This window comes from Ranitomeya variabilis, chromosome 2 (assembly GCF_051348905.1).
Source record: "Ranitomeya variabilis isolate aRanVar5 chromosome 2, aRanVar5.hap1, whole genome shotgun sequence".
NCBI lineage: Eukaryota > Metazoa > Chordata > Amphibia > Anura > Dendrobatidae > Ranitomeya > Ranitomeya variabilis.
Window position 1 is genome coordinate 111,588,374 of NC_135233.1, and position 17,326 is coordinate 111,605,699.

Genomic DNA, 17,326 nt, shown 5'->3' on the forward strand with positions numbered 1-17,326 from the left:
CCCAATGTGTTGTCCTTTTTGGACTTAAAAAAATAGTGCCATCACAGCCCCTTTGTCCAAAATTCACTGGCCTATAACAGTACAGAGCACGTTCACCCTGGTGATCTACTGGCAGGTACAGGACAGTTTGCAGGAGACCGAGTTAAGAAGTAGGCCCAATGTAATGTCATGCCCAGTTCCGCAATGTGTTGTCCTTTTTTTAAAAAAAATAAGAGTGCCATCACAGCATCCTTGGCCAAAATGCACCGTACAGACCATGTTCACCCTGGTGATATATTGGTTCCGGATGAGGAGGATAAGGAGGAGGATAAGAACAAACAGACCAAATCTGTAAGCGTATACCCACGTGGGGTTGTGAAGAGGTGCATGAGAATACGCCTCCCCAAAAAAGAATGTATTTGAGGTTATGTTTCGCTGTTTTCACTTGGTGGTGTACAGAAGTCTTTCCCAATCCAGGCCTTGTTCATTTTTATGAGTCAGCCTGTCAGCATTTTCAGTTGACAGGCTGATGCGCTTTTCTGTTATAATTCCACCAGCGGCACTAAAAACCCTCTCTGACAGAACGCTAGCAGCAGGGCAGGCCAGGACCTCCAAGGCGTAGAGAGCCAGTTCATGCCACGTGTCCAGCTTGGATACCCAATAATTCAAAGGCACATAGGAATCACGGAGGATGTTTGTACGATCTGCAAGGTACTCCCTCACCATCTTCCCAAACATTACACTTGTGACATCACCCCTTGCCTCTGTGCCGCCACGATGGGAGTGTCTGAGAAAACTGTCCCAGAACTTGGCCATTGTTCTCCTGCCTGAGCTGGATTGTACTTCTGTCTCTCGCTTGGAGTCCTTGGTTGTACAACAACTCTGACGTCTGCTGCCAGCGTTCTCACATGGGAATTTTCTAAGTAATTCCGCTACAAGGGCCCTGTGGTACTGCAAAATTTTAGTACACCTCTCTGCCTCAGGCAGAAGAGATTGAAAGTTCTACTTGTAGCGTGGGTCTAGAAGTGTCACCAACCAGTAATGAGTGTCACCCAAAATTTTGATAATCCGAGGGTCACGTGAAATGCAGCACAACATAAAGTCAGCCATGCGTGTCAGACTGCTAACAGGCAAGACTTCCGTGTCCTCATCAACAGGAAGACTGACGATGCTGCCCTCCTCCTCCCTGTCCTCAGGTCATCCCCGCTGAACAGAAGCTAATACGGATGTGTTTGTAATACCATCTATAGCACATGAAAGTAGCTCCTGTTCGTCCTCCTTCTCATTGCCTACCAATCCACGTTGAGAAGACATGAGGCTGGGCTGAGTGTAATCCCCCTGTATGTTTCCTTGCTCCATGTCCTCGTGCTCCGCCTGCAATGCATCCTCTTTGATTGTGAGCAGAGAGTTTTTCAGAATGCTGAGAAGCGGGATAGTGATGCTAATTATGGCATCATCGCCACTCGCCATCTTAGTGCAGTCCTCAAAGTTTTGGAGGATGTTACATATGTCTGACATCCATGTCCACTCCTGAGGTTTTATGTGTGGAGTCTGACCTGAAATTCGACGGCCTTGTTGATGTTGGTAGTCATCAACGGCCCTCTTCTGCTCACAAATCCTTTCCAACATATGCAGCGTAGAGTTCCAGTGCGTGGGGATGGGGACATCACACAATAGTCGGTGAGCTGGAATCTGAAAACGCTGCTGAAGCACGGCAAGGGCGGCTGAAGCTGTAGCTGACTTTCTAAAATGGTCAGACGGCGTACTTTCACTAGCAGATCCGGCAGCTCCGGGTAGCTTTTCAGAAAACGTTGAACCAAGAGGTTAAGCACATGGGCCAAGCAAGGTATGTGTGTGAGCTCACCTTGCCTCAGAGCCGCCACCAGGTTACGACCATTGTCACACACGACCATGCCTGGCTGTAGGTTCAGTGGTGTCATCCAAACATCTGACTGCTCTTTCAGCGCTGTCCACAACTCTTCTGCATTGTGCGGTTTGTCACCTATACAGATTAGCTTCAGCACAGCCTGTTGCCGCTTGGCTGAGGCAGTGCTGCAGTGCTTCCAGCTTCTGACTGATGTGTTAATTTCAGAGATGGTGGATGAAGAGGAGGAGGTGCAGGAGCTGTAGACTGTGGGGGCAACCCTGATTGACATAGGGCCAGCAATCCTCAGCGTGGGGAGGATGTGTTCCATCCCAAGGTCCAACTGGGTCCCAGCTTCCACTATGTTAACCCAGTGTGCCGTCATTGAGATGTACCATCCCTGTCCACAAGCACTTGTCCACGTGTCCGTGGTTAGGTGGACTTTCCCGGTAACAGCATTGTTGAGGGCACGGGTAATGTTGTGGGACACATGCTGGTGTAATGCCGGTATGGCACACCGGGAGAAATAGTGGCGACTGGGGACCGAGTACCTTGGGACCACCGCCCCCATCAGGTTGCGGAATGCTTCAGTCTCAACAAGCCTAAAATGCAGCATTTCTAGCACAAGCAGAAGAGAAATATTAGAATTGAGGACTGTGGCCTGTGGGGCGTTGGCTGGGTATTTCTGCTTGCGTTCCAAAGACTGGGTTATAGACAACTGAACGATGTGTTGGGTCAAGGACGTGGACGGGCTTGCTGATGGTGCTGCTTGACTGTGGGCCACAACAGGTGCAGGGCTAGAGGCATCTTCACATGCACGGTGTACTGGGGATTGGCTTCTATGCAAAACAGTGGAAGAAGCAGTGGTGTGACCAGCAGGCAGTGGTCCTCGAGCCTGGAGTTCGGCCCACAAAGTCAGGTGCTTTGCTTGCATGTGCCTGATCATGCTGGTGGTCAGGCTGGTTGTTTTGCTACCCCTGCTGAAGCAGGCATGGCAGGTGCTGCCAATGGCCTGTTTAGGGTTATCGGCAGAGTCTTTAAAAAATAGCCAGACTCAGGAAGATCTCACAGGTGGAATGGCAACTTCACTCATGTTGGTGTTACAGGGAACGGATGCATGCCTTCTGTCTGTGGCCACCACACTGCTTCTTCCTGCCTGTTCCTGTTGATATTCCTCCTTCCCCATTTGCGCTACTGTCCTTGCTACGCATGTCCTCCTGCCAGCTTGGGTCAGTTACTATGTCATCCACCACCTTGTCTTCTACATCTGCACCCTGCTCCTCCTCCTGACTTTCTAGAAATTGTATCTCATCATGGTCCACCTCTTGTGACACTTTCCCACCATTGCCTTCGTGTGACTGGGGCTGGTCAAAGCTTTGGGCAGCTCTACATGAGATCTCATCTTTCCCCACTTCAAGTTGACTGGGAGAGATTTCTGAATCTTGAAATGGAAAACTGAACAGCTCTTCAGAGTGTCCAAGTGTGGGATTAGTTGTCTCAGGGCACTCGGCATGGTGGGAGGAAGGAGGATCAGGGTGAGGAATATCCTGGCCTCACTCACGGCTACTCAGACTTGACCATGTGGAAGACAAGGTGGTGGTGGCTAAGTGACTGGAAGCATTATCCGCTATCCAACCAACAACCGTTACACACTGCTCTGGCTTCAATAGTTGTGTGCTGCGGTACCCTAGAAACTGGGACAGGAATGTCAAGCGAGAAGATGTGGGTCTTTGTTGTTGCCCACTTTCACCTTGCCCACGGCCTCATCCTCTGGATGCACCATCAGCATCACGTCCACTTCCCCGTCCCTTGCACCTTGCCTTAACTATTTTAAATGGACTACTGCACTATTTCAAATGCTCAACACAAATGTCTTTATTAGTAGCAAAATAATATGTGATCAGTATGCCTGCAAATCTATGATTTTTCAAACCCAAACACCAGGCAGGCCTCAGCCTGACCTAACACACTGTATTCAATTTTTTTTTTTTAAAGTTAATTAATGCAAAATAGTGCTCTATAGAATTTGAGTATCACACAGCCAAAAATAAGTACACCAGCCTCCAATGCCCAAACTTGGAGCACAGAGATATATCACGGCTGTTACGGAAATACCACACTGGCAAATCTGTGGCCTTTGAATTTTGTTGATACGAAATAGTGCTGTATAGAATTTGACTATCACACAGTCAAAAAATAAGTACACCGGCCTCCAATGACCAAACATGGAGCACGCAGATATATGAGGCCTTTTTCAGTGAATTTAAAACACCCAAAAAAAAGGGAGCACAAGGGTCGCACAGACAACTATGCTACGTATGCCTGACAAACTATTAGTTTTCAACAGGCCTCAGCCTGACAAAACAGACTGTATTTTTTTTTTTTTTTGGGGGGGGGGGATTTTTTGAAAAAAAAAAAAAGAAGGAAAAATAGGTATATAGACAGTAAATAAGCAGCAGCAGGCACGCAGTTATGGAGCTTTGGGAGGGATGCAGTGGGAGCAATGGACGCACATACAGTGCCTGCAGGCCTTGCACTGATGTGGATATGCTGTGCCCTGCCTGCCTAGCGCTGCAATATCGGGACCCACGAATTAGCCCTAAAAAGGACTGTTGGTTTCTGAGGAGTTGTGGATGTAAGAGTTGCAGACCTACACTAACTCTAAAACCACGATTCAGACTCTATCTCGGCAGCAGCTCTCCCTACTCTGAAACAGGAACAGAATGCGGCGAGCAGGGCCGCACCAGGTCTCTTATACTCGGGATGATGCTGTTCGGCCCAACCAATCACTGCACAACACAACAAAGATGGCTGCGGCGTTTCTTGGCCTGGCCGACAATCCCTGCACCGTGACTGGGTCTCTAAAGTCCGCCAAAACTGCTGGGTGGAGACTGCAGTTACCGCCTAATAATACCGGAAATGCTCGCTGCTCGCCGAGTACCCTGATACTCGGGCGAGTAACGAGTAGTGGCAAGCACGTTCACTCATCACTATTTCTGAACTCTTCCTGAGTTAAAAAATTAGTTCTGTTGTTTCTAAATGATTATGAACTTGTTTTCTTTGCATTATTTGAGGTCTGAAAGCACGGGGTTTTTTTTATTTTGACCATTTTTCTTTGTTAGAAAAAAATACTAAATTTATTGCTTGAAAATTCTGAGACATGTCAGAAATTTATAGAATAAAAGAACAATTTACATTTTACTCAAAAATATACCTATAAAGAGAAAAATCAGACAAACTGGACATTTTGCAGTGGTCTCTTCATTTTTGCCAGAGCTGTAAGTATAATTACAACTGTGATTTGTCAAAAATCACAGCTGACATCAAGCCCAGGGTTAGTAATAGAGAGGTGTCTATGAAACACCCCGTTTACTAACACTGTAAGTAAAAATAAAGAAACACAGATTAAACACATGTAATTAAAATATAAAAACAGACACCCTCTTTCACTCATTTACCAAAAAAAAAAACACCTGCAGGTTCAATGAGATCCACAAGGTCCAGCGTAATCCACATCAAGGTCCCAAGACGATCAATACATACAGAAGCCACAGTGGCATCATAAAACGTGACCCCTCCCCGTGTCCGCCGTACACACACTAAGGGTGGCATGGAAGCCGCCACCTGCGAGGTCACTGGAGATTACAGTTTGCGGTTATCACAGTACCCTCCGAGCTGTCAACTGTCACTTGAGGTGAACTCAAGGAACACAGTGACCGGCAATACGCATAACCTGGCGGAAACATTGTAGTAGGTTGGATTGCCGGACTGCCCCCAGCGTGACACAGCGGCACTACAGTACGGAAGTCCGACAGTGAACCAGTGGAATCATTACAGTGCATCAGATTGGTGAATCACTGTTGGACTGCGTTGCCCACTAGACTTTGTTATATACAGCAAGCTAAATCTAAGTGGGCAGAAGGACCTGGTGTTTTAGCTTACTAAGTCTGGTATTAAACCACTCACAGGGACCTGGTCCTTTATCCCACTTGGATTTAGCTTTCTCACAGAGAGCAGACTAAATCCAAGTTGAAAGAAGGACCTGGTCCTTTAGCCTGCTAGGTCTAGTATTAAAACACTCACAGGGACCTGGTCCTTTAGCCGACTGGGATTTAGCTTTCTCACAGAGAGCAGGCTAAATCCAAGTAGGCAGAAGGACCTTGTCCTTTAGCCTGCTAGGTCTAGTATTAAAACACTCACAGGGACCTGGTCCTTTAGCCAATGGGGATTTAGCTTTCTCACAGAGAGCATGCTAAATTCAAGTTGGCAGAAGGACCTGGTCCTTTAGCCTGCTAGATCTAGTATTAAAACACTCACAGGGACCTGGTCGTTTAGCCAACCGGGATTTAGCTTTCTCACAGAGAGCAGGCTAAATCCAAGTTGAAAGAAGGACCTGGTCCTTTACCCAAATGGGATTTAGCTTTCTCACAGAGAGCAGGCTAAATTCAAGTTAGCAGAAGGACCTGGTCCTTTAGCCTGCTAGATCTAGTATTAAAACACTTATAGGGACCTGGTCCTTTAGCCGACGGTGATTTAGCTTTCTCACAGAGAGCAGGTTAAATCCAAGTTGGCAGAAGGACCTGTGCCTTTAGCCTGCTAGATCTAGTATTAAAACACTTATAGGGACCTGGTCCTTTAGCCGACGGTGATTTAGCTTTCTCACAGAGAGCAGGCTAAATCCAAGTTGGCAGAAGGACCTGTTCCTTTAGCCTGCTAGATCTAGTATTAAAACACTTATAGGGACCTGGTCCTTTAGCCGACTGGGATTTAGCTTTCTCACAGAGAGCAGGCTAAATCCAAGTTGGCAGAAGGACCTGTTCCTTTAGCCTGCTAGGTCTAGTATTAAAACACTCAGAGGGACCTGGTCCTTTATCCCACTTGGATTTAGCTTTCTCACAGAGAGCAGGCTAAATCCAAGTTGGCAGAAGGACCTGGTCCTTTAGCCTGCTAGGTCTAGTATTAAAACACTCAGAGGGACCTGGTCCTTTAGCCAACGGGGATTTAGCTTTCTCACAGAGAGCAGGCTAAATCCAAGTTGGCAGAAGGACCTGTTCCTTTAGCCTGCTAGGTCTAGTATTAAAACACTCAGAGGGACCTGGTCCTTTATCCCACTTGGATTTAGCTTTCTCACAGAGAGCAGGCTAAATCCAAGTTGGCAGAAGGACCTGGTCCTTTAGCCTGCTAGGTCTAGTATTAAAACACTCAGAGGGACCTGGTCCTTTAGCCAACGGGGATTTAGCTTTCTCACAGAGAGCAGGCTAAATTCAAGTTGGCAGAAGGACCTGGTCCATTTGGCCAATAATTATAGTATTAACCCCTTCACAGCGCATGATGCAGTTACGTCATATATCATAGAAATATAAGAAAAAAAAATATTGCTTTTGCTCAATTAAAAAAATACACAAATTTGGAATTGACGTGTTCAGAAAGGTCTGACCAATCAAAATGTAAAATAATCTGATCAGTAAATGGCATAACGAGAAAAAACTAGAAACGCCATAATGACTTTTTTTTGGTCGCCGCAACATTGCAATAAAATGAAATAAGAGGTGATCAAAACATGGTATCTACGCCAAAATGGTATCAATAAGAACGTCCCACCAAAATAAAAAAAAATTCCCAACGGCGATGTGGATGGAAAAATAAGTTATGGGAAGGAAAAATTTTTTTACAAAACTGAAAATCTCCCGAGGGTTAAAACACTCCTAGGTGCATGCATGGAAAAAAAAACTGTGGTTGTGTGATCTACAAAAATGATCACCAGTAAATAAAACGGGACGAGGATGAGATTCGCGCAGAATATTGTACACACTGGGATTAAGGGGAAAATTTGTGTGTATAATTGTCACATAAATAAATGTGTAATCAGATGTCATATCTAGTCTGCGGCTCAATATTACTGCAAAAAATCACATGACAGGATTCATATATATTTATATACAATAAAGGTCCTTCTGTCTACTGGGATTTAGCATTCTTATATAGAGCAGGCTAAATCCAAGTCGGCTAAAGGACCTGGTCCCTCTGCCGACTTGGAAATAGCCGCCTCTCTGTGAGAAAGCTAAATCCCAGTGCACAGAAGGACCTGGTCCTTTAGCCAACTGGGATTTAGCTTTCTCACAGAGAGCAGGCTAAATCCAAGTCTGCAGAAGGACCAGGTCCATTTGGCCAATAATTATAGTATTGACTCCTTCACAACGCATGATGCAGTTACGTCATATATCATAAAAATATCAGAAAAAAAAATATCGCTTTTGCTCCATTTAAAAAAAATAAATAAATTTGGAATTGACGTGTTCAGAAAGGTCTGACCAATCAAAATGTAAAATAATCTGATCGGTAAACGGCATAACGAGAGAAAAACTAGAAACGCCATAATTACGTTTTTTTTGGTCGCCGCAACATTGCAATAAAATGAAATAAGAGGTGATCAAAACATGGTATCCGCGCCAAAATGGTATCAACAAGAACATCCCGCCAAAATAAAAAAAAAACCAATGGCGATGTAGATGGAAAAATAAGTTACGGGAAGGAAAACATTTTTTTAAAAAACGGAAAATCGCCCGAGGGTTAAAACACTCCTAGGTGCATGCATGGAAAAAATCTGTGGTTGTGTGATCTACAAAAATGATCACCAGTAAATAAAACGGGACGCGGATGAGATTGTCGCAGAATATTGTACACACTGGGATTAAGGGGAAAATTTGTGTGTATAATTGTCACATATAAATAAATGTGTAATCAGATGTCATATCTAGTCTGCAGCTCAATATTACTGCAAAAAATCACATGACAGGATTCATATATATCTATATACAATGAGGGCCTTTCTATCTGCTGGGATTTAGCATTCTTATATAGAGCAGGCTAAATCCAAGTCGGCTAAAGGACCTGGTCCCTCTGCCGACTGGGAAATAGCCGACTCTGTGTGAGAAAGCTAAATCCCAGTGCACAGAAGGACCTGGTCCTTTAGCCGACTGGGATTTAGCTCTCTCTATACTGAGCCGGCTATTTCCCAGTCGGCAGAGGGACCAGGTCCTTTAGCCGACTTGGATTTAGCCACAACCATATTCCCAGCTATCGGCCGACGGCCATTACTCTGCGGACCAATGCATCTTGGGAAGTGTAGTTTTAAGAGTCCAAAGGGTAGCGGTCGCGCACACGGAGAGACTACATTGCCCAAAATGCATCGCTCCTAAGGGGGGGTGGGGTTGTGTGTGTGACGCGGTGTATTTGTTGGACGCGGTATATTGGGCGCAGTGGCGCGGGGCATGTCAGTCAGGTGTGCGCTGTGCTCCTTGTGAGGGGCGCCGTGCAGGCTGAGAAACTACGTGTCTGCTACTTACTGGTTGGCATTTAAGTTAGTTTAGGGGGTCTTAGACGTCGTGGTCACACTCCACAAGGTCCTGGTAACATTTGGACCGGTACTTTGGGTCCACAGGCGTAGTTGCCCTGAGTGCAAACCTTCAAAAGAAAGTGGCGTGACATCACCGGCTTTTTCCATGGTCCTGAGGTCACCGCAGTTCAGCCCGGCTGTGATGCTGTCACCGCTGGTGAATGATGCTGTGCTCTCAGCAGCCCATTTGCCGGAGGTTTTCACCCGGAACGGTCACATCGTAGCACCGTCCTGGTGAAAACTATATCCCCAGATATGGATTATGGCATGGGACACAACGACGGACAGGTATGGTATAGTGTTGGTTTATTATTTCATTTTTATTACAGGAGATCGATGGCGTCGGGGAATTAGGTGTAGCAGTAAGTATGGTTTAATTTAGAACATTAAGGTGTCCGTGTAATTTTTAAAATAAAAGACTTTATTCTGACCGTGTCTTTATTTAAAGGGACTCTGTCACCTGAATTTGGAGGGAACAATTTTCAGCCATAGAGGCGGGGTTTTCGGCTGTTGTCAACATGTGTACAGACCTATTTGTTTGAATGGCTCTACGTGTGTACGTGTCTCCGTTATGTGTGAAAACTGTCACCACACGTACCGGAGACACGTGTGACAGCGGCCTTAGTGTGCGTCACCCAGTTGTACCTGGTTAGGGGCCCACTCAGAAGTTTCTCCCCCCTGAACCAAAACCCTAGCTACTCCTTTGGATTGAAGTCAGGTATGTAATGTCTGCAGACATCAAGCTCAGGGGTTGGTAATGGAGAAATGTCTGTCGGACACCCCCATTACTAACACCCTAGTCAAAAGAAATAAACACACCCAAAAAAGTCTTTTAACCCCTTCACCTCAAAGTCTGTTTTCACCTTCCTGACCAGGCCGCATTTTATAATTCTGAGCAGTGTTATTTATGAGGTAATAACTGGAACGCTTCAACGGATCCCACCGATTCTGAGATTGTTTTCTTTTGACATACTTCATGATAGTGGTCAAATTTGTTTGATACGCTTGCATTTATTTGTGAAAATATCAGAAATTTGGCTAAAATTTGGAAAATTTAGCAATTTTCAAACTTTACATTTTTATGTCCCTATACCACTGAGTTATGTCACATACAATAGTTAATACATAACATTTTACATACAGCTCTGGCAAAAATTAAGAGATCACCGCACAGTTTTATAAAAATCAGCTTCTCTACATGTCTGACAGCCATTCTAGTCCAGTGTCAGTTGAATTCCAACCAGAGCACACCTCATTCTACTTAATGTGCTTCTAATCACCTGAACCAAATCTTATTTAACGAAGGAAAGTGTAAAAAAACACTGCTGTGGTGTTCACAATCCTCTTGCAAAAGGACAAGCTGGATAGCAAAACATGTGCTAGTAATATCCCAAAAGTAATAGGAATGAAAAAATAAATTTTACCCATGCCAAAGGAGTTGAAAAGAAAAGTCTTGAGTGAAGAAAAGAAGGGCTCAATTCTGACTTTACTAGCAGAGGGACACAGCGAGTGTCATGTTGTCTCCATCCTTAAAATTCCTAAAGGTACCGTCACATTAAGCGACGCTGCAGCGATATAGACAACGATGCCGATCGCTGCAGCATCGCTGTTTCGTCGTTGTGTGGTCGCTGGGGAGCTGTCACACAGACAGCTCTCCAGCGACCAACGATGCCGAAGTCCCCGGGTAACCAGGGTAAGCATCGGGCCGCGCTTAGTAACCCGATATTTACCCTGGTTACCAGTGTAAATGTAAAAAAAAACAAACACTACATACTCACATTCTGGTGCCTGTCATGTCCCCCGGCGTCCGCTTCCCTGCACTGTGTAAGCGCTGGCCGTAAAGTAAAAGCAGAGCACAGCGGTGACGTCACCACTGTGCTGTGCTTTACAGCCGGCCGGCGCTGACACAGTGCAGGGAAGCGGACGCCGGGGGACGCGACAGACACCGGAATGTGAGTATGTAGTGTTTATTTTTTTTTACATTTACCCTGGTAACCAGGGTAAATATCGGGTTACTAAGCGCGGCCCTGCGCTTAGTAACCCGATGTTTACCCTGGTTACCAGTGAAGACATCGCTGAATCCGCATCACACACACCGATTCAGCGATGTCAGCGGGTGATCCAGCGATGAAATAAGGTGCTGGCCTTCTAGCTCCAACCAACGATGTCACAGCAGGATCCTGATCGCTGCTGCATGTCAAACACAACGATATCGCTATCCAGGACACTGCAACGTCACGGATCGCTATCGTTATCGTTGTTAAGTTGTTCAGTGTGAAGGTACCTTAAGACGACAGTCCATTACAACAAGGTCAAGCAGCAGACATTGGGGACATTTTCAGCTTTGTCCAACACCTGATCGCCTAATGGTTAGACGGAGACCTGGAGAGGTGTACAAGCCACAGTGTCTTGCACCCACTGTGAAATTTGGTGCAGGATCGGTGATGATCTAAGGATGCTTCAGCAAGGCTGGAGTTGGGCACATTGTTCTTTGCGAAAGACGTATGAATCAAGCTGCATACAAGGTTATCCTGGAAAAACAGATGATTCCTTCTGCTCACACAATGTTCCCCAACTCTGAGGACGAGTTTCTCCAGCAGGACAATGCGCCATGCCACACAGCTAGGTCAATCAAGGTGTGGATGAAGGACTACCACATCAAATCCCTGTCATGGCCAGCCCAATCTCCAGACCTGAACCCCATTGAAAACCTCTGGAATGTAATTAAGAGGAAGATGGATAGTCACAAGCCATCAAAGAAGAACTGCTTACATTTTTGTACCAGGAGTGGCATAAGGTCACGCAAAAGCAGTGTGAAAGACTGGTGGCAAACATGCCAAGACGCATGAAAGCTGTGATTAAAAATCATGGTTATTCCACAAAATATTGATTTCTGAACTCTTCCTGAGTTAAAACATTAGTATTGTTGTTTCTAAATGCTTATGAACTTGATTTTTTTTTTGCATTATTTGAGGTTTGCAAACAATTTTTTTTTTAAATTTTGACCATTTCTCATATTCAGAAAATAAATACAAAATGTATTGCTTGGAACTTCGGAGGCATATTGTCAGTAGTTTATAGAATAAAAGAACAATTTAAATTTTACTCAAAAATATACCTATAAAGAGAAAAATCAGGCAAACTGAACATTTTACTTCTCACATACACCATGCCCATTGCAGGTGAAAAAGAGGCATAGGCAGATAAATGTGTTATAAAAACATCAGTTTATTTGACATAAAAATAAAACAAGACAAGGGAATTCCATTTCAACCTCAGTATGGAACAAGTGGCCCACCTTACTTCTATGCTGTAACTTTTGCAAGATACTTTTGCGTGCAAATAAGTGTAAATCCTTCGCTACTTGGAATTTATCTAGATGTGAGGAGGGGGAGAATGTCAAATTTTTTTCCAACAATTTTATTTGCGTATCACTTAAGACATGATTAGATAGGTTAATTACCTTGGATGTATCGTGTCGCCTACATGAAAGATATATATCTTGGTACCGTGTTAGGGCTGTCCCACACGTCCAGATAATTCCGGTACCGGAATAAATCGGTACCGGAGTTATCCGTGTCCGTGTGCCTGGGAACTCATGTAGGCCATACGTGTGGCACACGTGTGCCGCCCGTATGGCGAGTGGGTACCACACAGAGCGTGTGGTACCCACGCGTGTGGTACCCTGCATCGCGCTGAAGCCGCGATTCATATGTTCCCTGCAGCAGCGTTTGCTGCAGAGAAAATATGAATAATAGTGTTTAAAATAAAGATCTATCTGTCCGCAGGCCCCCACCCCCTGTGCGCCCCCCCGCTGTTCAGAAAATACTTACCCGCCTCCCTCGCTGCTTCCTGGTCTGGCCGCGGCTTCTCCTGTATGCGGTCACGTGGGGCCGATCATTTACAATCATGAATATGTGGCTCCACCTCCCATGGGGCGGAGCCGACTATTCATGATTGTAAATGATCGGCCCCACGTGACCGCATACAGTAGGAGGCGCGGGGCAGAGAGGAAGGAGTGACAGCCAACGTGGGAGCGGGTAAGTATTTTCTGAACAGCGGGGGGGCGCACAGGGGGTGGGAGGGCGGCGGACACATAGATCTTTATTTTAAACACTATTATTCATATTTTCTCTGCCGCAAACGCTGCTGCAGGGAACATATGAATCGCGGCTTCAGCAGCATGTGGGGGGGACAGCGCTTACTGTAGCGCTGTCTCCTGCACGCACACGGACCCCAGACGGAGAATGTCCGTGTGAGGTGCGTGTTTTACACGGACCCATTGACTCTATTGGGTCCGTGTAATACGTGCGCTCCCACGAACACTGACATGTCTCCGTGTTTTGCACACGGAGACACGGTCCGCAAAAAATCAATGACATCTGAACAGATGCATTGATTTTTATGGGTCTACGTGTGTCAGTGTCTCCGGTACGTGAGGAAACTGTCACCTCACGTACCGGAGCCACTGACGTGTGAAACCGGCCTAAGCCAGTAGATAGAAAAATATTTATGTGGTACATTCTGGTATCCTCCATTAAATATTTTTCGTGTCTCCTATTCGTTTTCCTATGATTAAAGATATCAGGATATTTCTTGTTTTCACGGTTCTCACGGTCACGGAAAGCTCTAGCCCAAAAAGAGAGTAGATGGATTTATTTACTAGGCACTATGGCTCCGCAAGGCCTTAATGAAACCCTAGGCTTTAATGCATTTCTGTAAAAAAATGGAGGGTCCCTATTATTATTTATTTAAAATCCCCATTTAGTCCTGTTTTTAATTTTATTTGTGTTGTATGCTGTATTTTGTTGGTTTTAATCATGGGAGGTATCTCTTTTTTCCTACGATGCGGATAGGATCTATGATGTCTGAATATTATGAATTCCATGAACTCTCTGAATCCAGGAGCCTTTTGGCCATGTTCACATGTTGCGGATTTTACCACGGATCCCCAGGGTTTTTGACGCTGCAGATCTGCAGCAGTTCCCCATGCGGTTTACAGTATCATGTAAACCTATGTAAAACCCATTCCGCTGTGCACATGCTGCGGAAAAAAAAAGCGCGGAAAAAAACGCATGGAAATGCAGCGTTGTTTTTTTCGCAGCATGTCAATTCTTTGTGCGGATCTGCAGCGTTTCTGCCCCCATTGACTTGCATTGAGTCGGGCACATCCGCTGCAAAACCGCAGGTGTAAAAAAATCATCTGCGGTTTAGCTGCGGGGGAAACGCTACAGATTGGGAGGGAAGTGTGTGGACGGAGTATGGTCGGAGACTGCGTGTATGTGTGTGCAGGTGGGGTCTGCGGGCTGTCCAGGGGTCTGCCGGTGCATCTTTGGGGCTGTCGGGGGTCTGTGCGGGTCTGCCGGGGCTGTCGGGGGTCTGTGCGGGGCTGCTGGGGGTCTGTGCGGGGCTGCTGGGTGTCTGTGCGGGGCTGCCGGGGGTCTGCAGGGGCTGTCGGGGTTCTGTGCAGGGCTGCCGGGGGTCTGTGCGGGGCTGCCGGGGGCTGTGGGGGGTCTGTGCGGCTGTGCGGTGGGGTCTTTGGGTGTGTGTGTGTGTGCGCACGCTATGCCTGCTATAGTGACAGTGATTGACACATTAGCCAATGATGGAACAGTAGTAGTCCCATCATCCAGCTAATGTGTTGAATGTAAAAAAACACACACACAGTACATACAACATATAACAAGTACATACAACATATGACATACAGTACATACAACATACAACAGTATATACAACATATGACATACAGTACATACAACATACAACAGTATATATAACATATGACATGCAGTACATAAAACATAACATACTACATACAACATATGACATGTAGAACATACAACATACAACAGAACATACAACATATAATATACAGCACATACAACAGCACATACAACTTATGACATACAGAACATCTATATATATAATTGTCTAAGGGTTTTTCTGTCTGGCCTCGACCAATCAGAGACGCGGGATTTCCAGGATAGACAGACAGACAGACAGAAAAACCCTTAGATAATTATATATATAGATTACATCAATAATACCATAATCATTAACTGAAACAGCTTAATAAAAAGAATCAAAGAAAACTGACAACACAAAAATATTGTCTAAATGAGAGTTTCTTGACATACAAGCCATTTTAAGTTTGAAATAAAATACCTGATACAGCAGACACAACAGATGAGAAGAGACAAAGATAAAATCTTGCAATAACTACTCTTCTTAGCTTTCTTATAAAATTCCCATCAGAGGTCGGTGATAGAAGAAGGGTGAGTGACACAAATGCTGCCTCCTGACGACGATTCATTTGAGGGCAGTGACAGAAGCTGTGGGGTGGTGAAGGTGTCACTCACCTTTGCTTCTATCACTTTCCCCATGATGTCATCTCGTTTCAGAGAAAAAACAACAGTATCAGAAGCAGGGACTGTGGCGTCAACTGAAGATGTAGGTGGTAAGAAGTGTGGCTGCAGCTACTGAAGATACGGGTTACAGGGACAGAACTGCTGATGAACTAGAGTATGAAAGAGGTTGAGATAAGTGACCGTAACGTTGTCTTCTAATGATGTCCAGTTTTACGTGGGTGATAAAACTGAGTACTAAGAGCAAAGCGGTCCTCCTCTGATGTCCTGTTCGAGACTTTCCTCAAATTAAACATCACAGGAAAAAAAAAAACGATATACTGTAGGAAATGGCAGAATAGGGAGAATGACGCAAAATCATTGATCAAAATTACAATCTGATTGTTGTAATGACAGATGTTCTGCACCTGCCTTACTACAGAAGGAAGCAGTTGCTATGTCACCGCTAGTTGAGCCCATTGAAGCGCAGCTGCGTGAGACGGCCATTGTTCTCTGTTTCTCTCCCTGCCCTCCACTTTGCCAATCTTTCTTCCAATGAACTGGAAATAAAGGATTTATGAATCACATACCCGGTGAGTGACGCTTTTCACTTTTTTTTCGGGATGCATGATTTGAAATTGTAATGTGAGCACCACAGACAGACGTGATGGACGGCACATTGCTCTGCAAGAGAGCGTTTTGAAGACTATTCGTATCACCACATGCTGGGAGTGGTGCCTTATCCGAATGACTTTGTAATCTTTTCTGAACAATCAGCATTTTATTTATTCATGTATGCACTGCCAGAAGTTATGAGATCATGAGGCTGCAAATTCCTCAGTATCTCCGCCCACCTCGCTTGACTGACAGTCTGCATCTGAAATCTTCATAAGGCCACGTTCATACTTTGCGGGTTCCTCTGCGGGTTAATCCCGCAGCGGAATTGATAAATCTGCAGGGCAAAACCGCTGCGGTTATCCCTGCAGATTTATCGCGGTTTGTTCCGCGGTTTCCGCTGCGGGATTACTCCTGTACTATTGATGCTGCATATGCAGCAATATGCAGCATCAATAGTAATGTAAAAAATAATAAAAATTGGCCTTATACTCACCCTCTGACGTCGCGATCTCCTCGGCGCTGCAAGCGGCTGTGCCGACAAGGACCTTCATGACGTCACGGTCATGTGACCGCGGCGTCATCACGGTCATGTGACCGCGACGTCACCACAGGTCCTGCTCGGCACAGCAACTGAGACCGGACGCCGCGGGCAGCGCAGAGAGGTGAGTATATCATTATTTTTTATTTTAATTCTTTTTTTTACACCAAAATATGGTTCCCAGGGCCTGGAGGAGAGTCTCCTCTCCTCCACCCCGGGTACCATCGGCACATTATCCGCTTAACTTCCCACAACGTGGGCACAGCCCCATGCGGGAAGTTACCGGATCAATGCATTCCTATGGGTGCAGAATCGCTGCGATTCTGCACCAAGAAGTGACATGCTCCTTCTTTTTTTCCGCAGAAAAGCCGCGCGGCTTTTTCCGCGGAAATCCGCAGCGTGGGCACAGCGGGTTTTGTTTTCCATAGGGTAACATTGTACTTTACCCTGCATGGAAAACTGCTGCGGATCTGCAGTGTCAAATCCGCTGCGGATCCGCGGCAAAACCCGCAAAGTGTGAACATAGCCTAAAGCCGCAGTCTCCAGAGCACAAAAAATAGCCTGTCTTCCAGGAGAACTTTCAG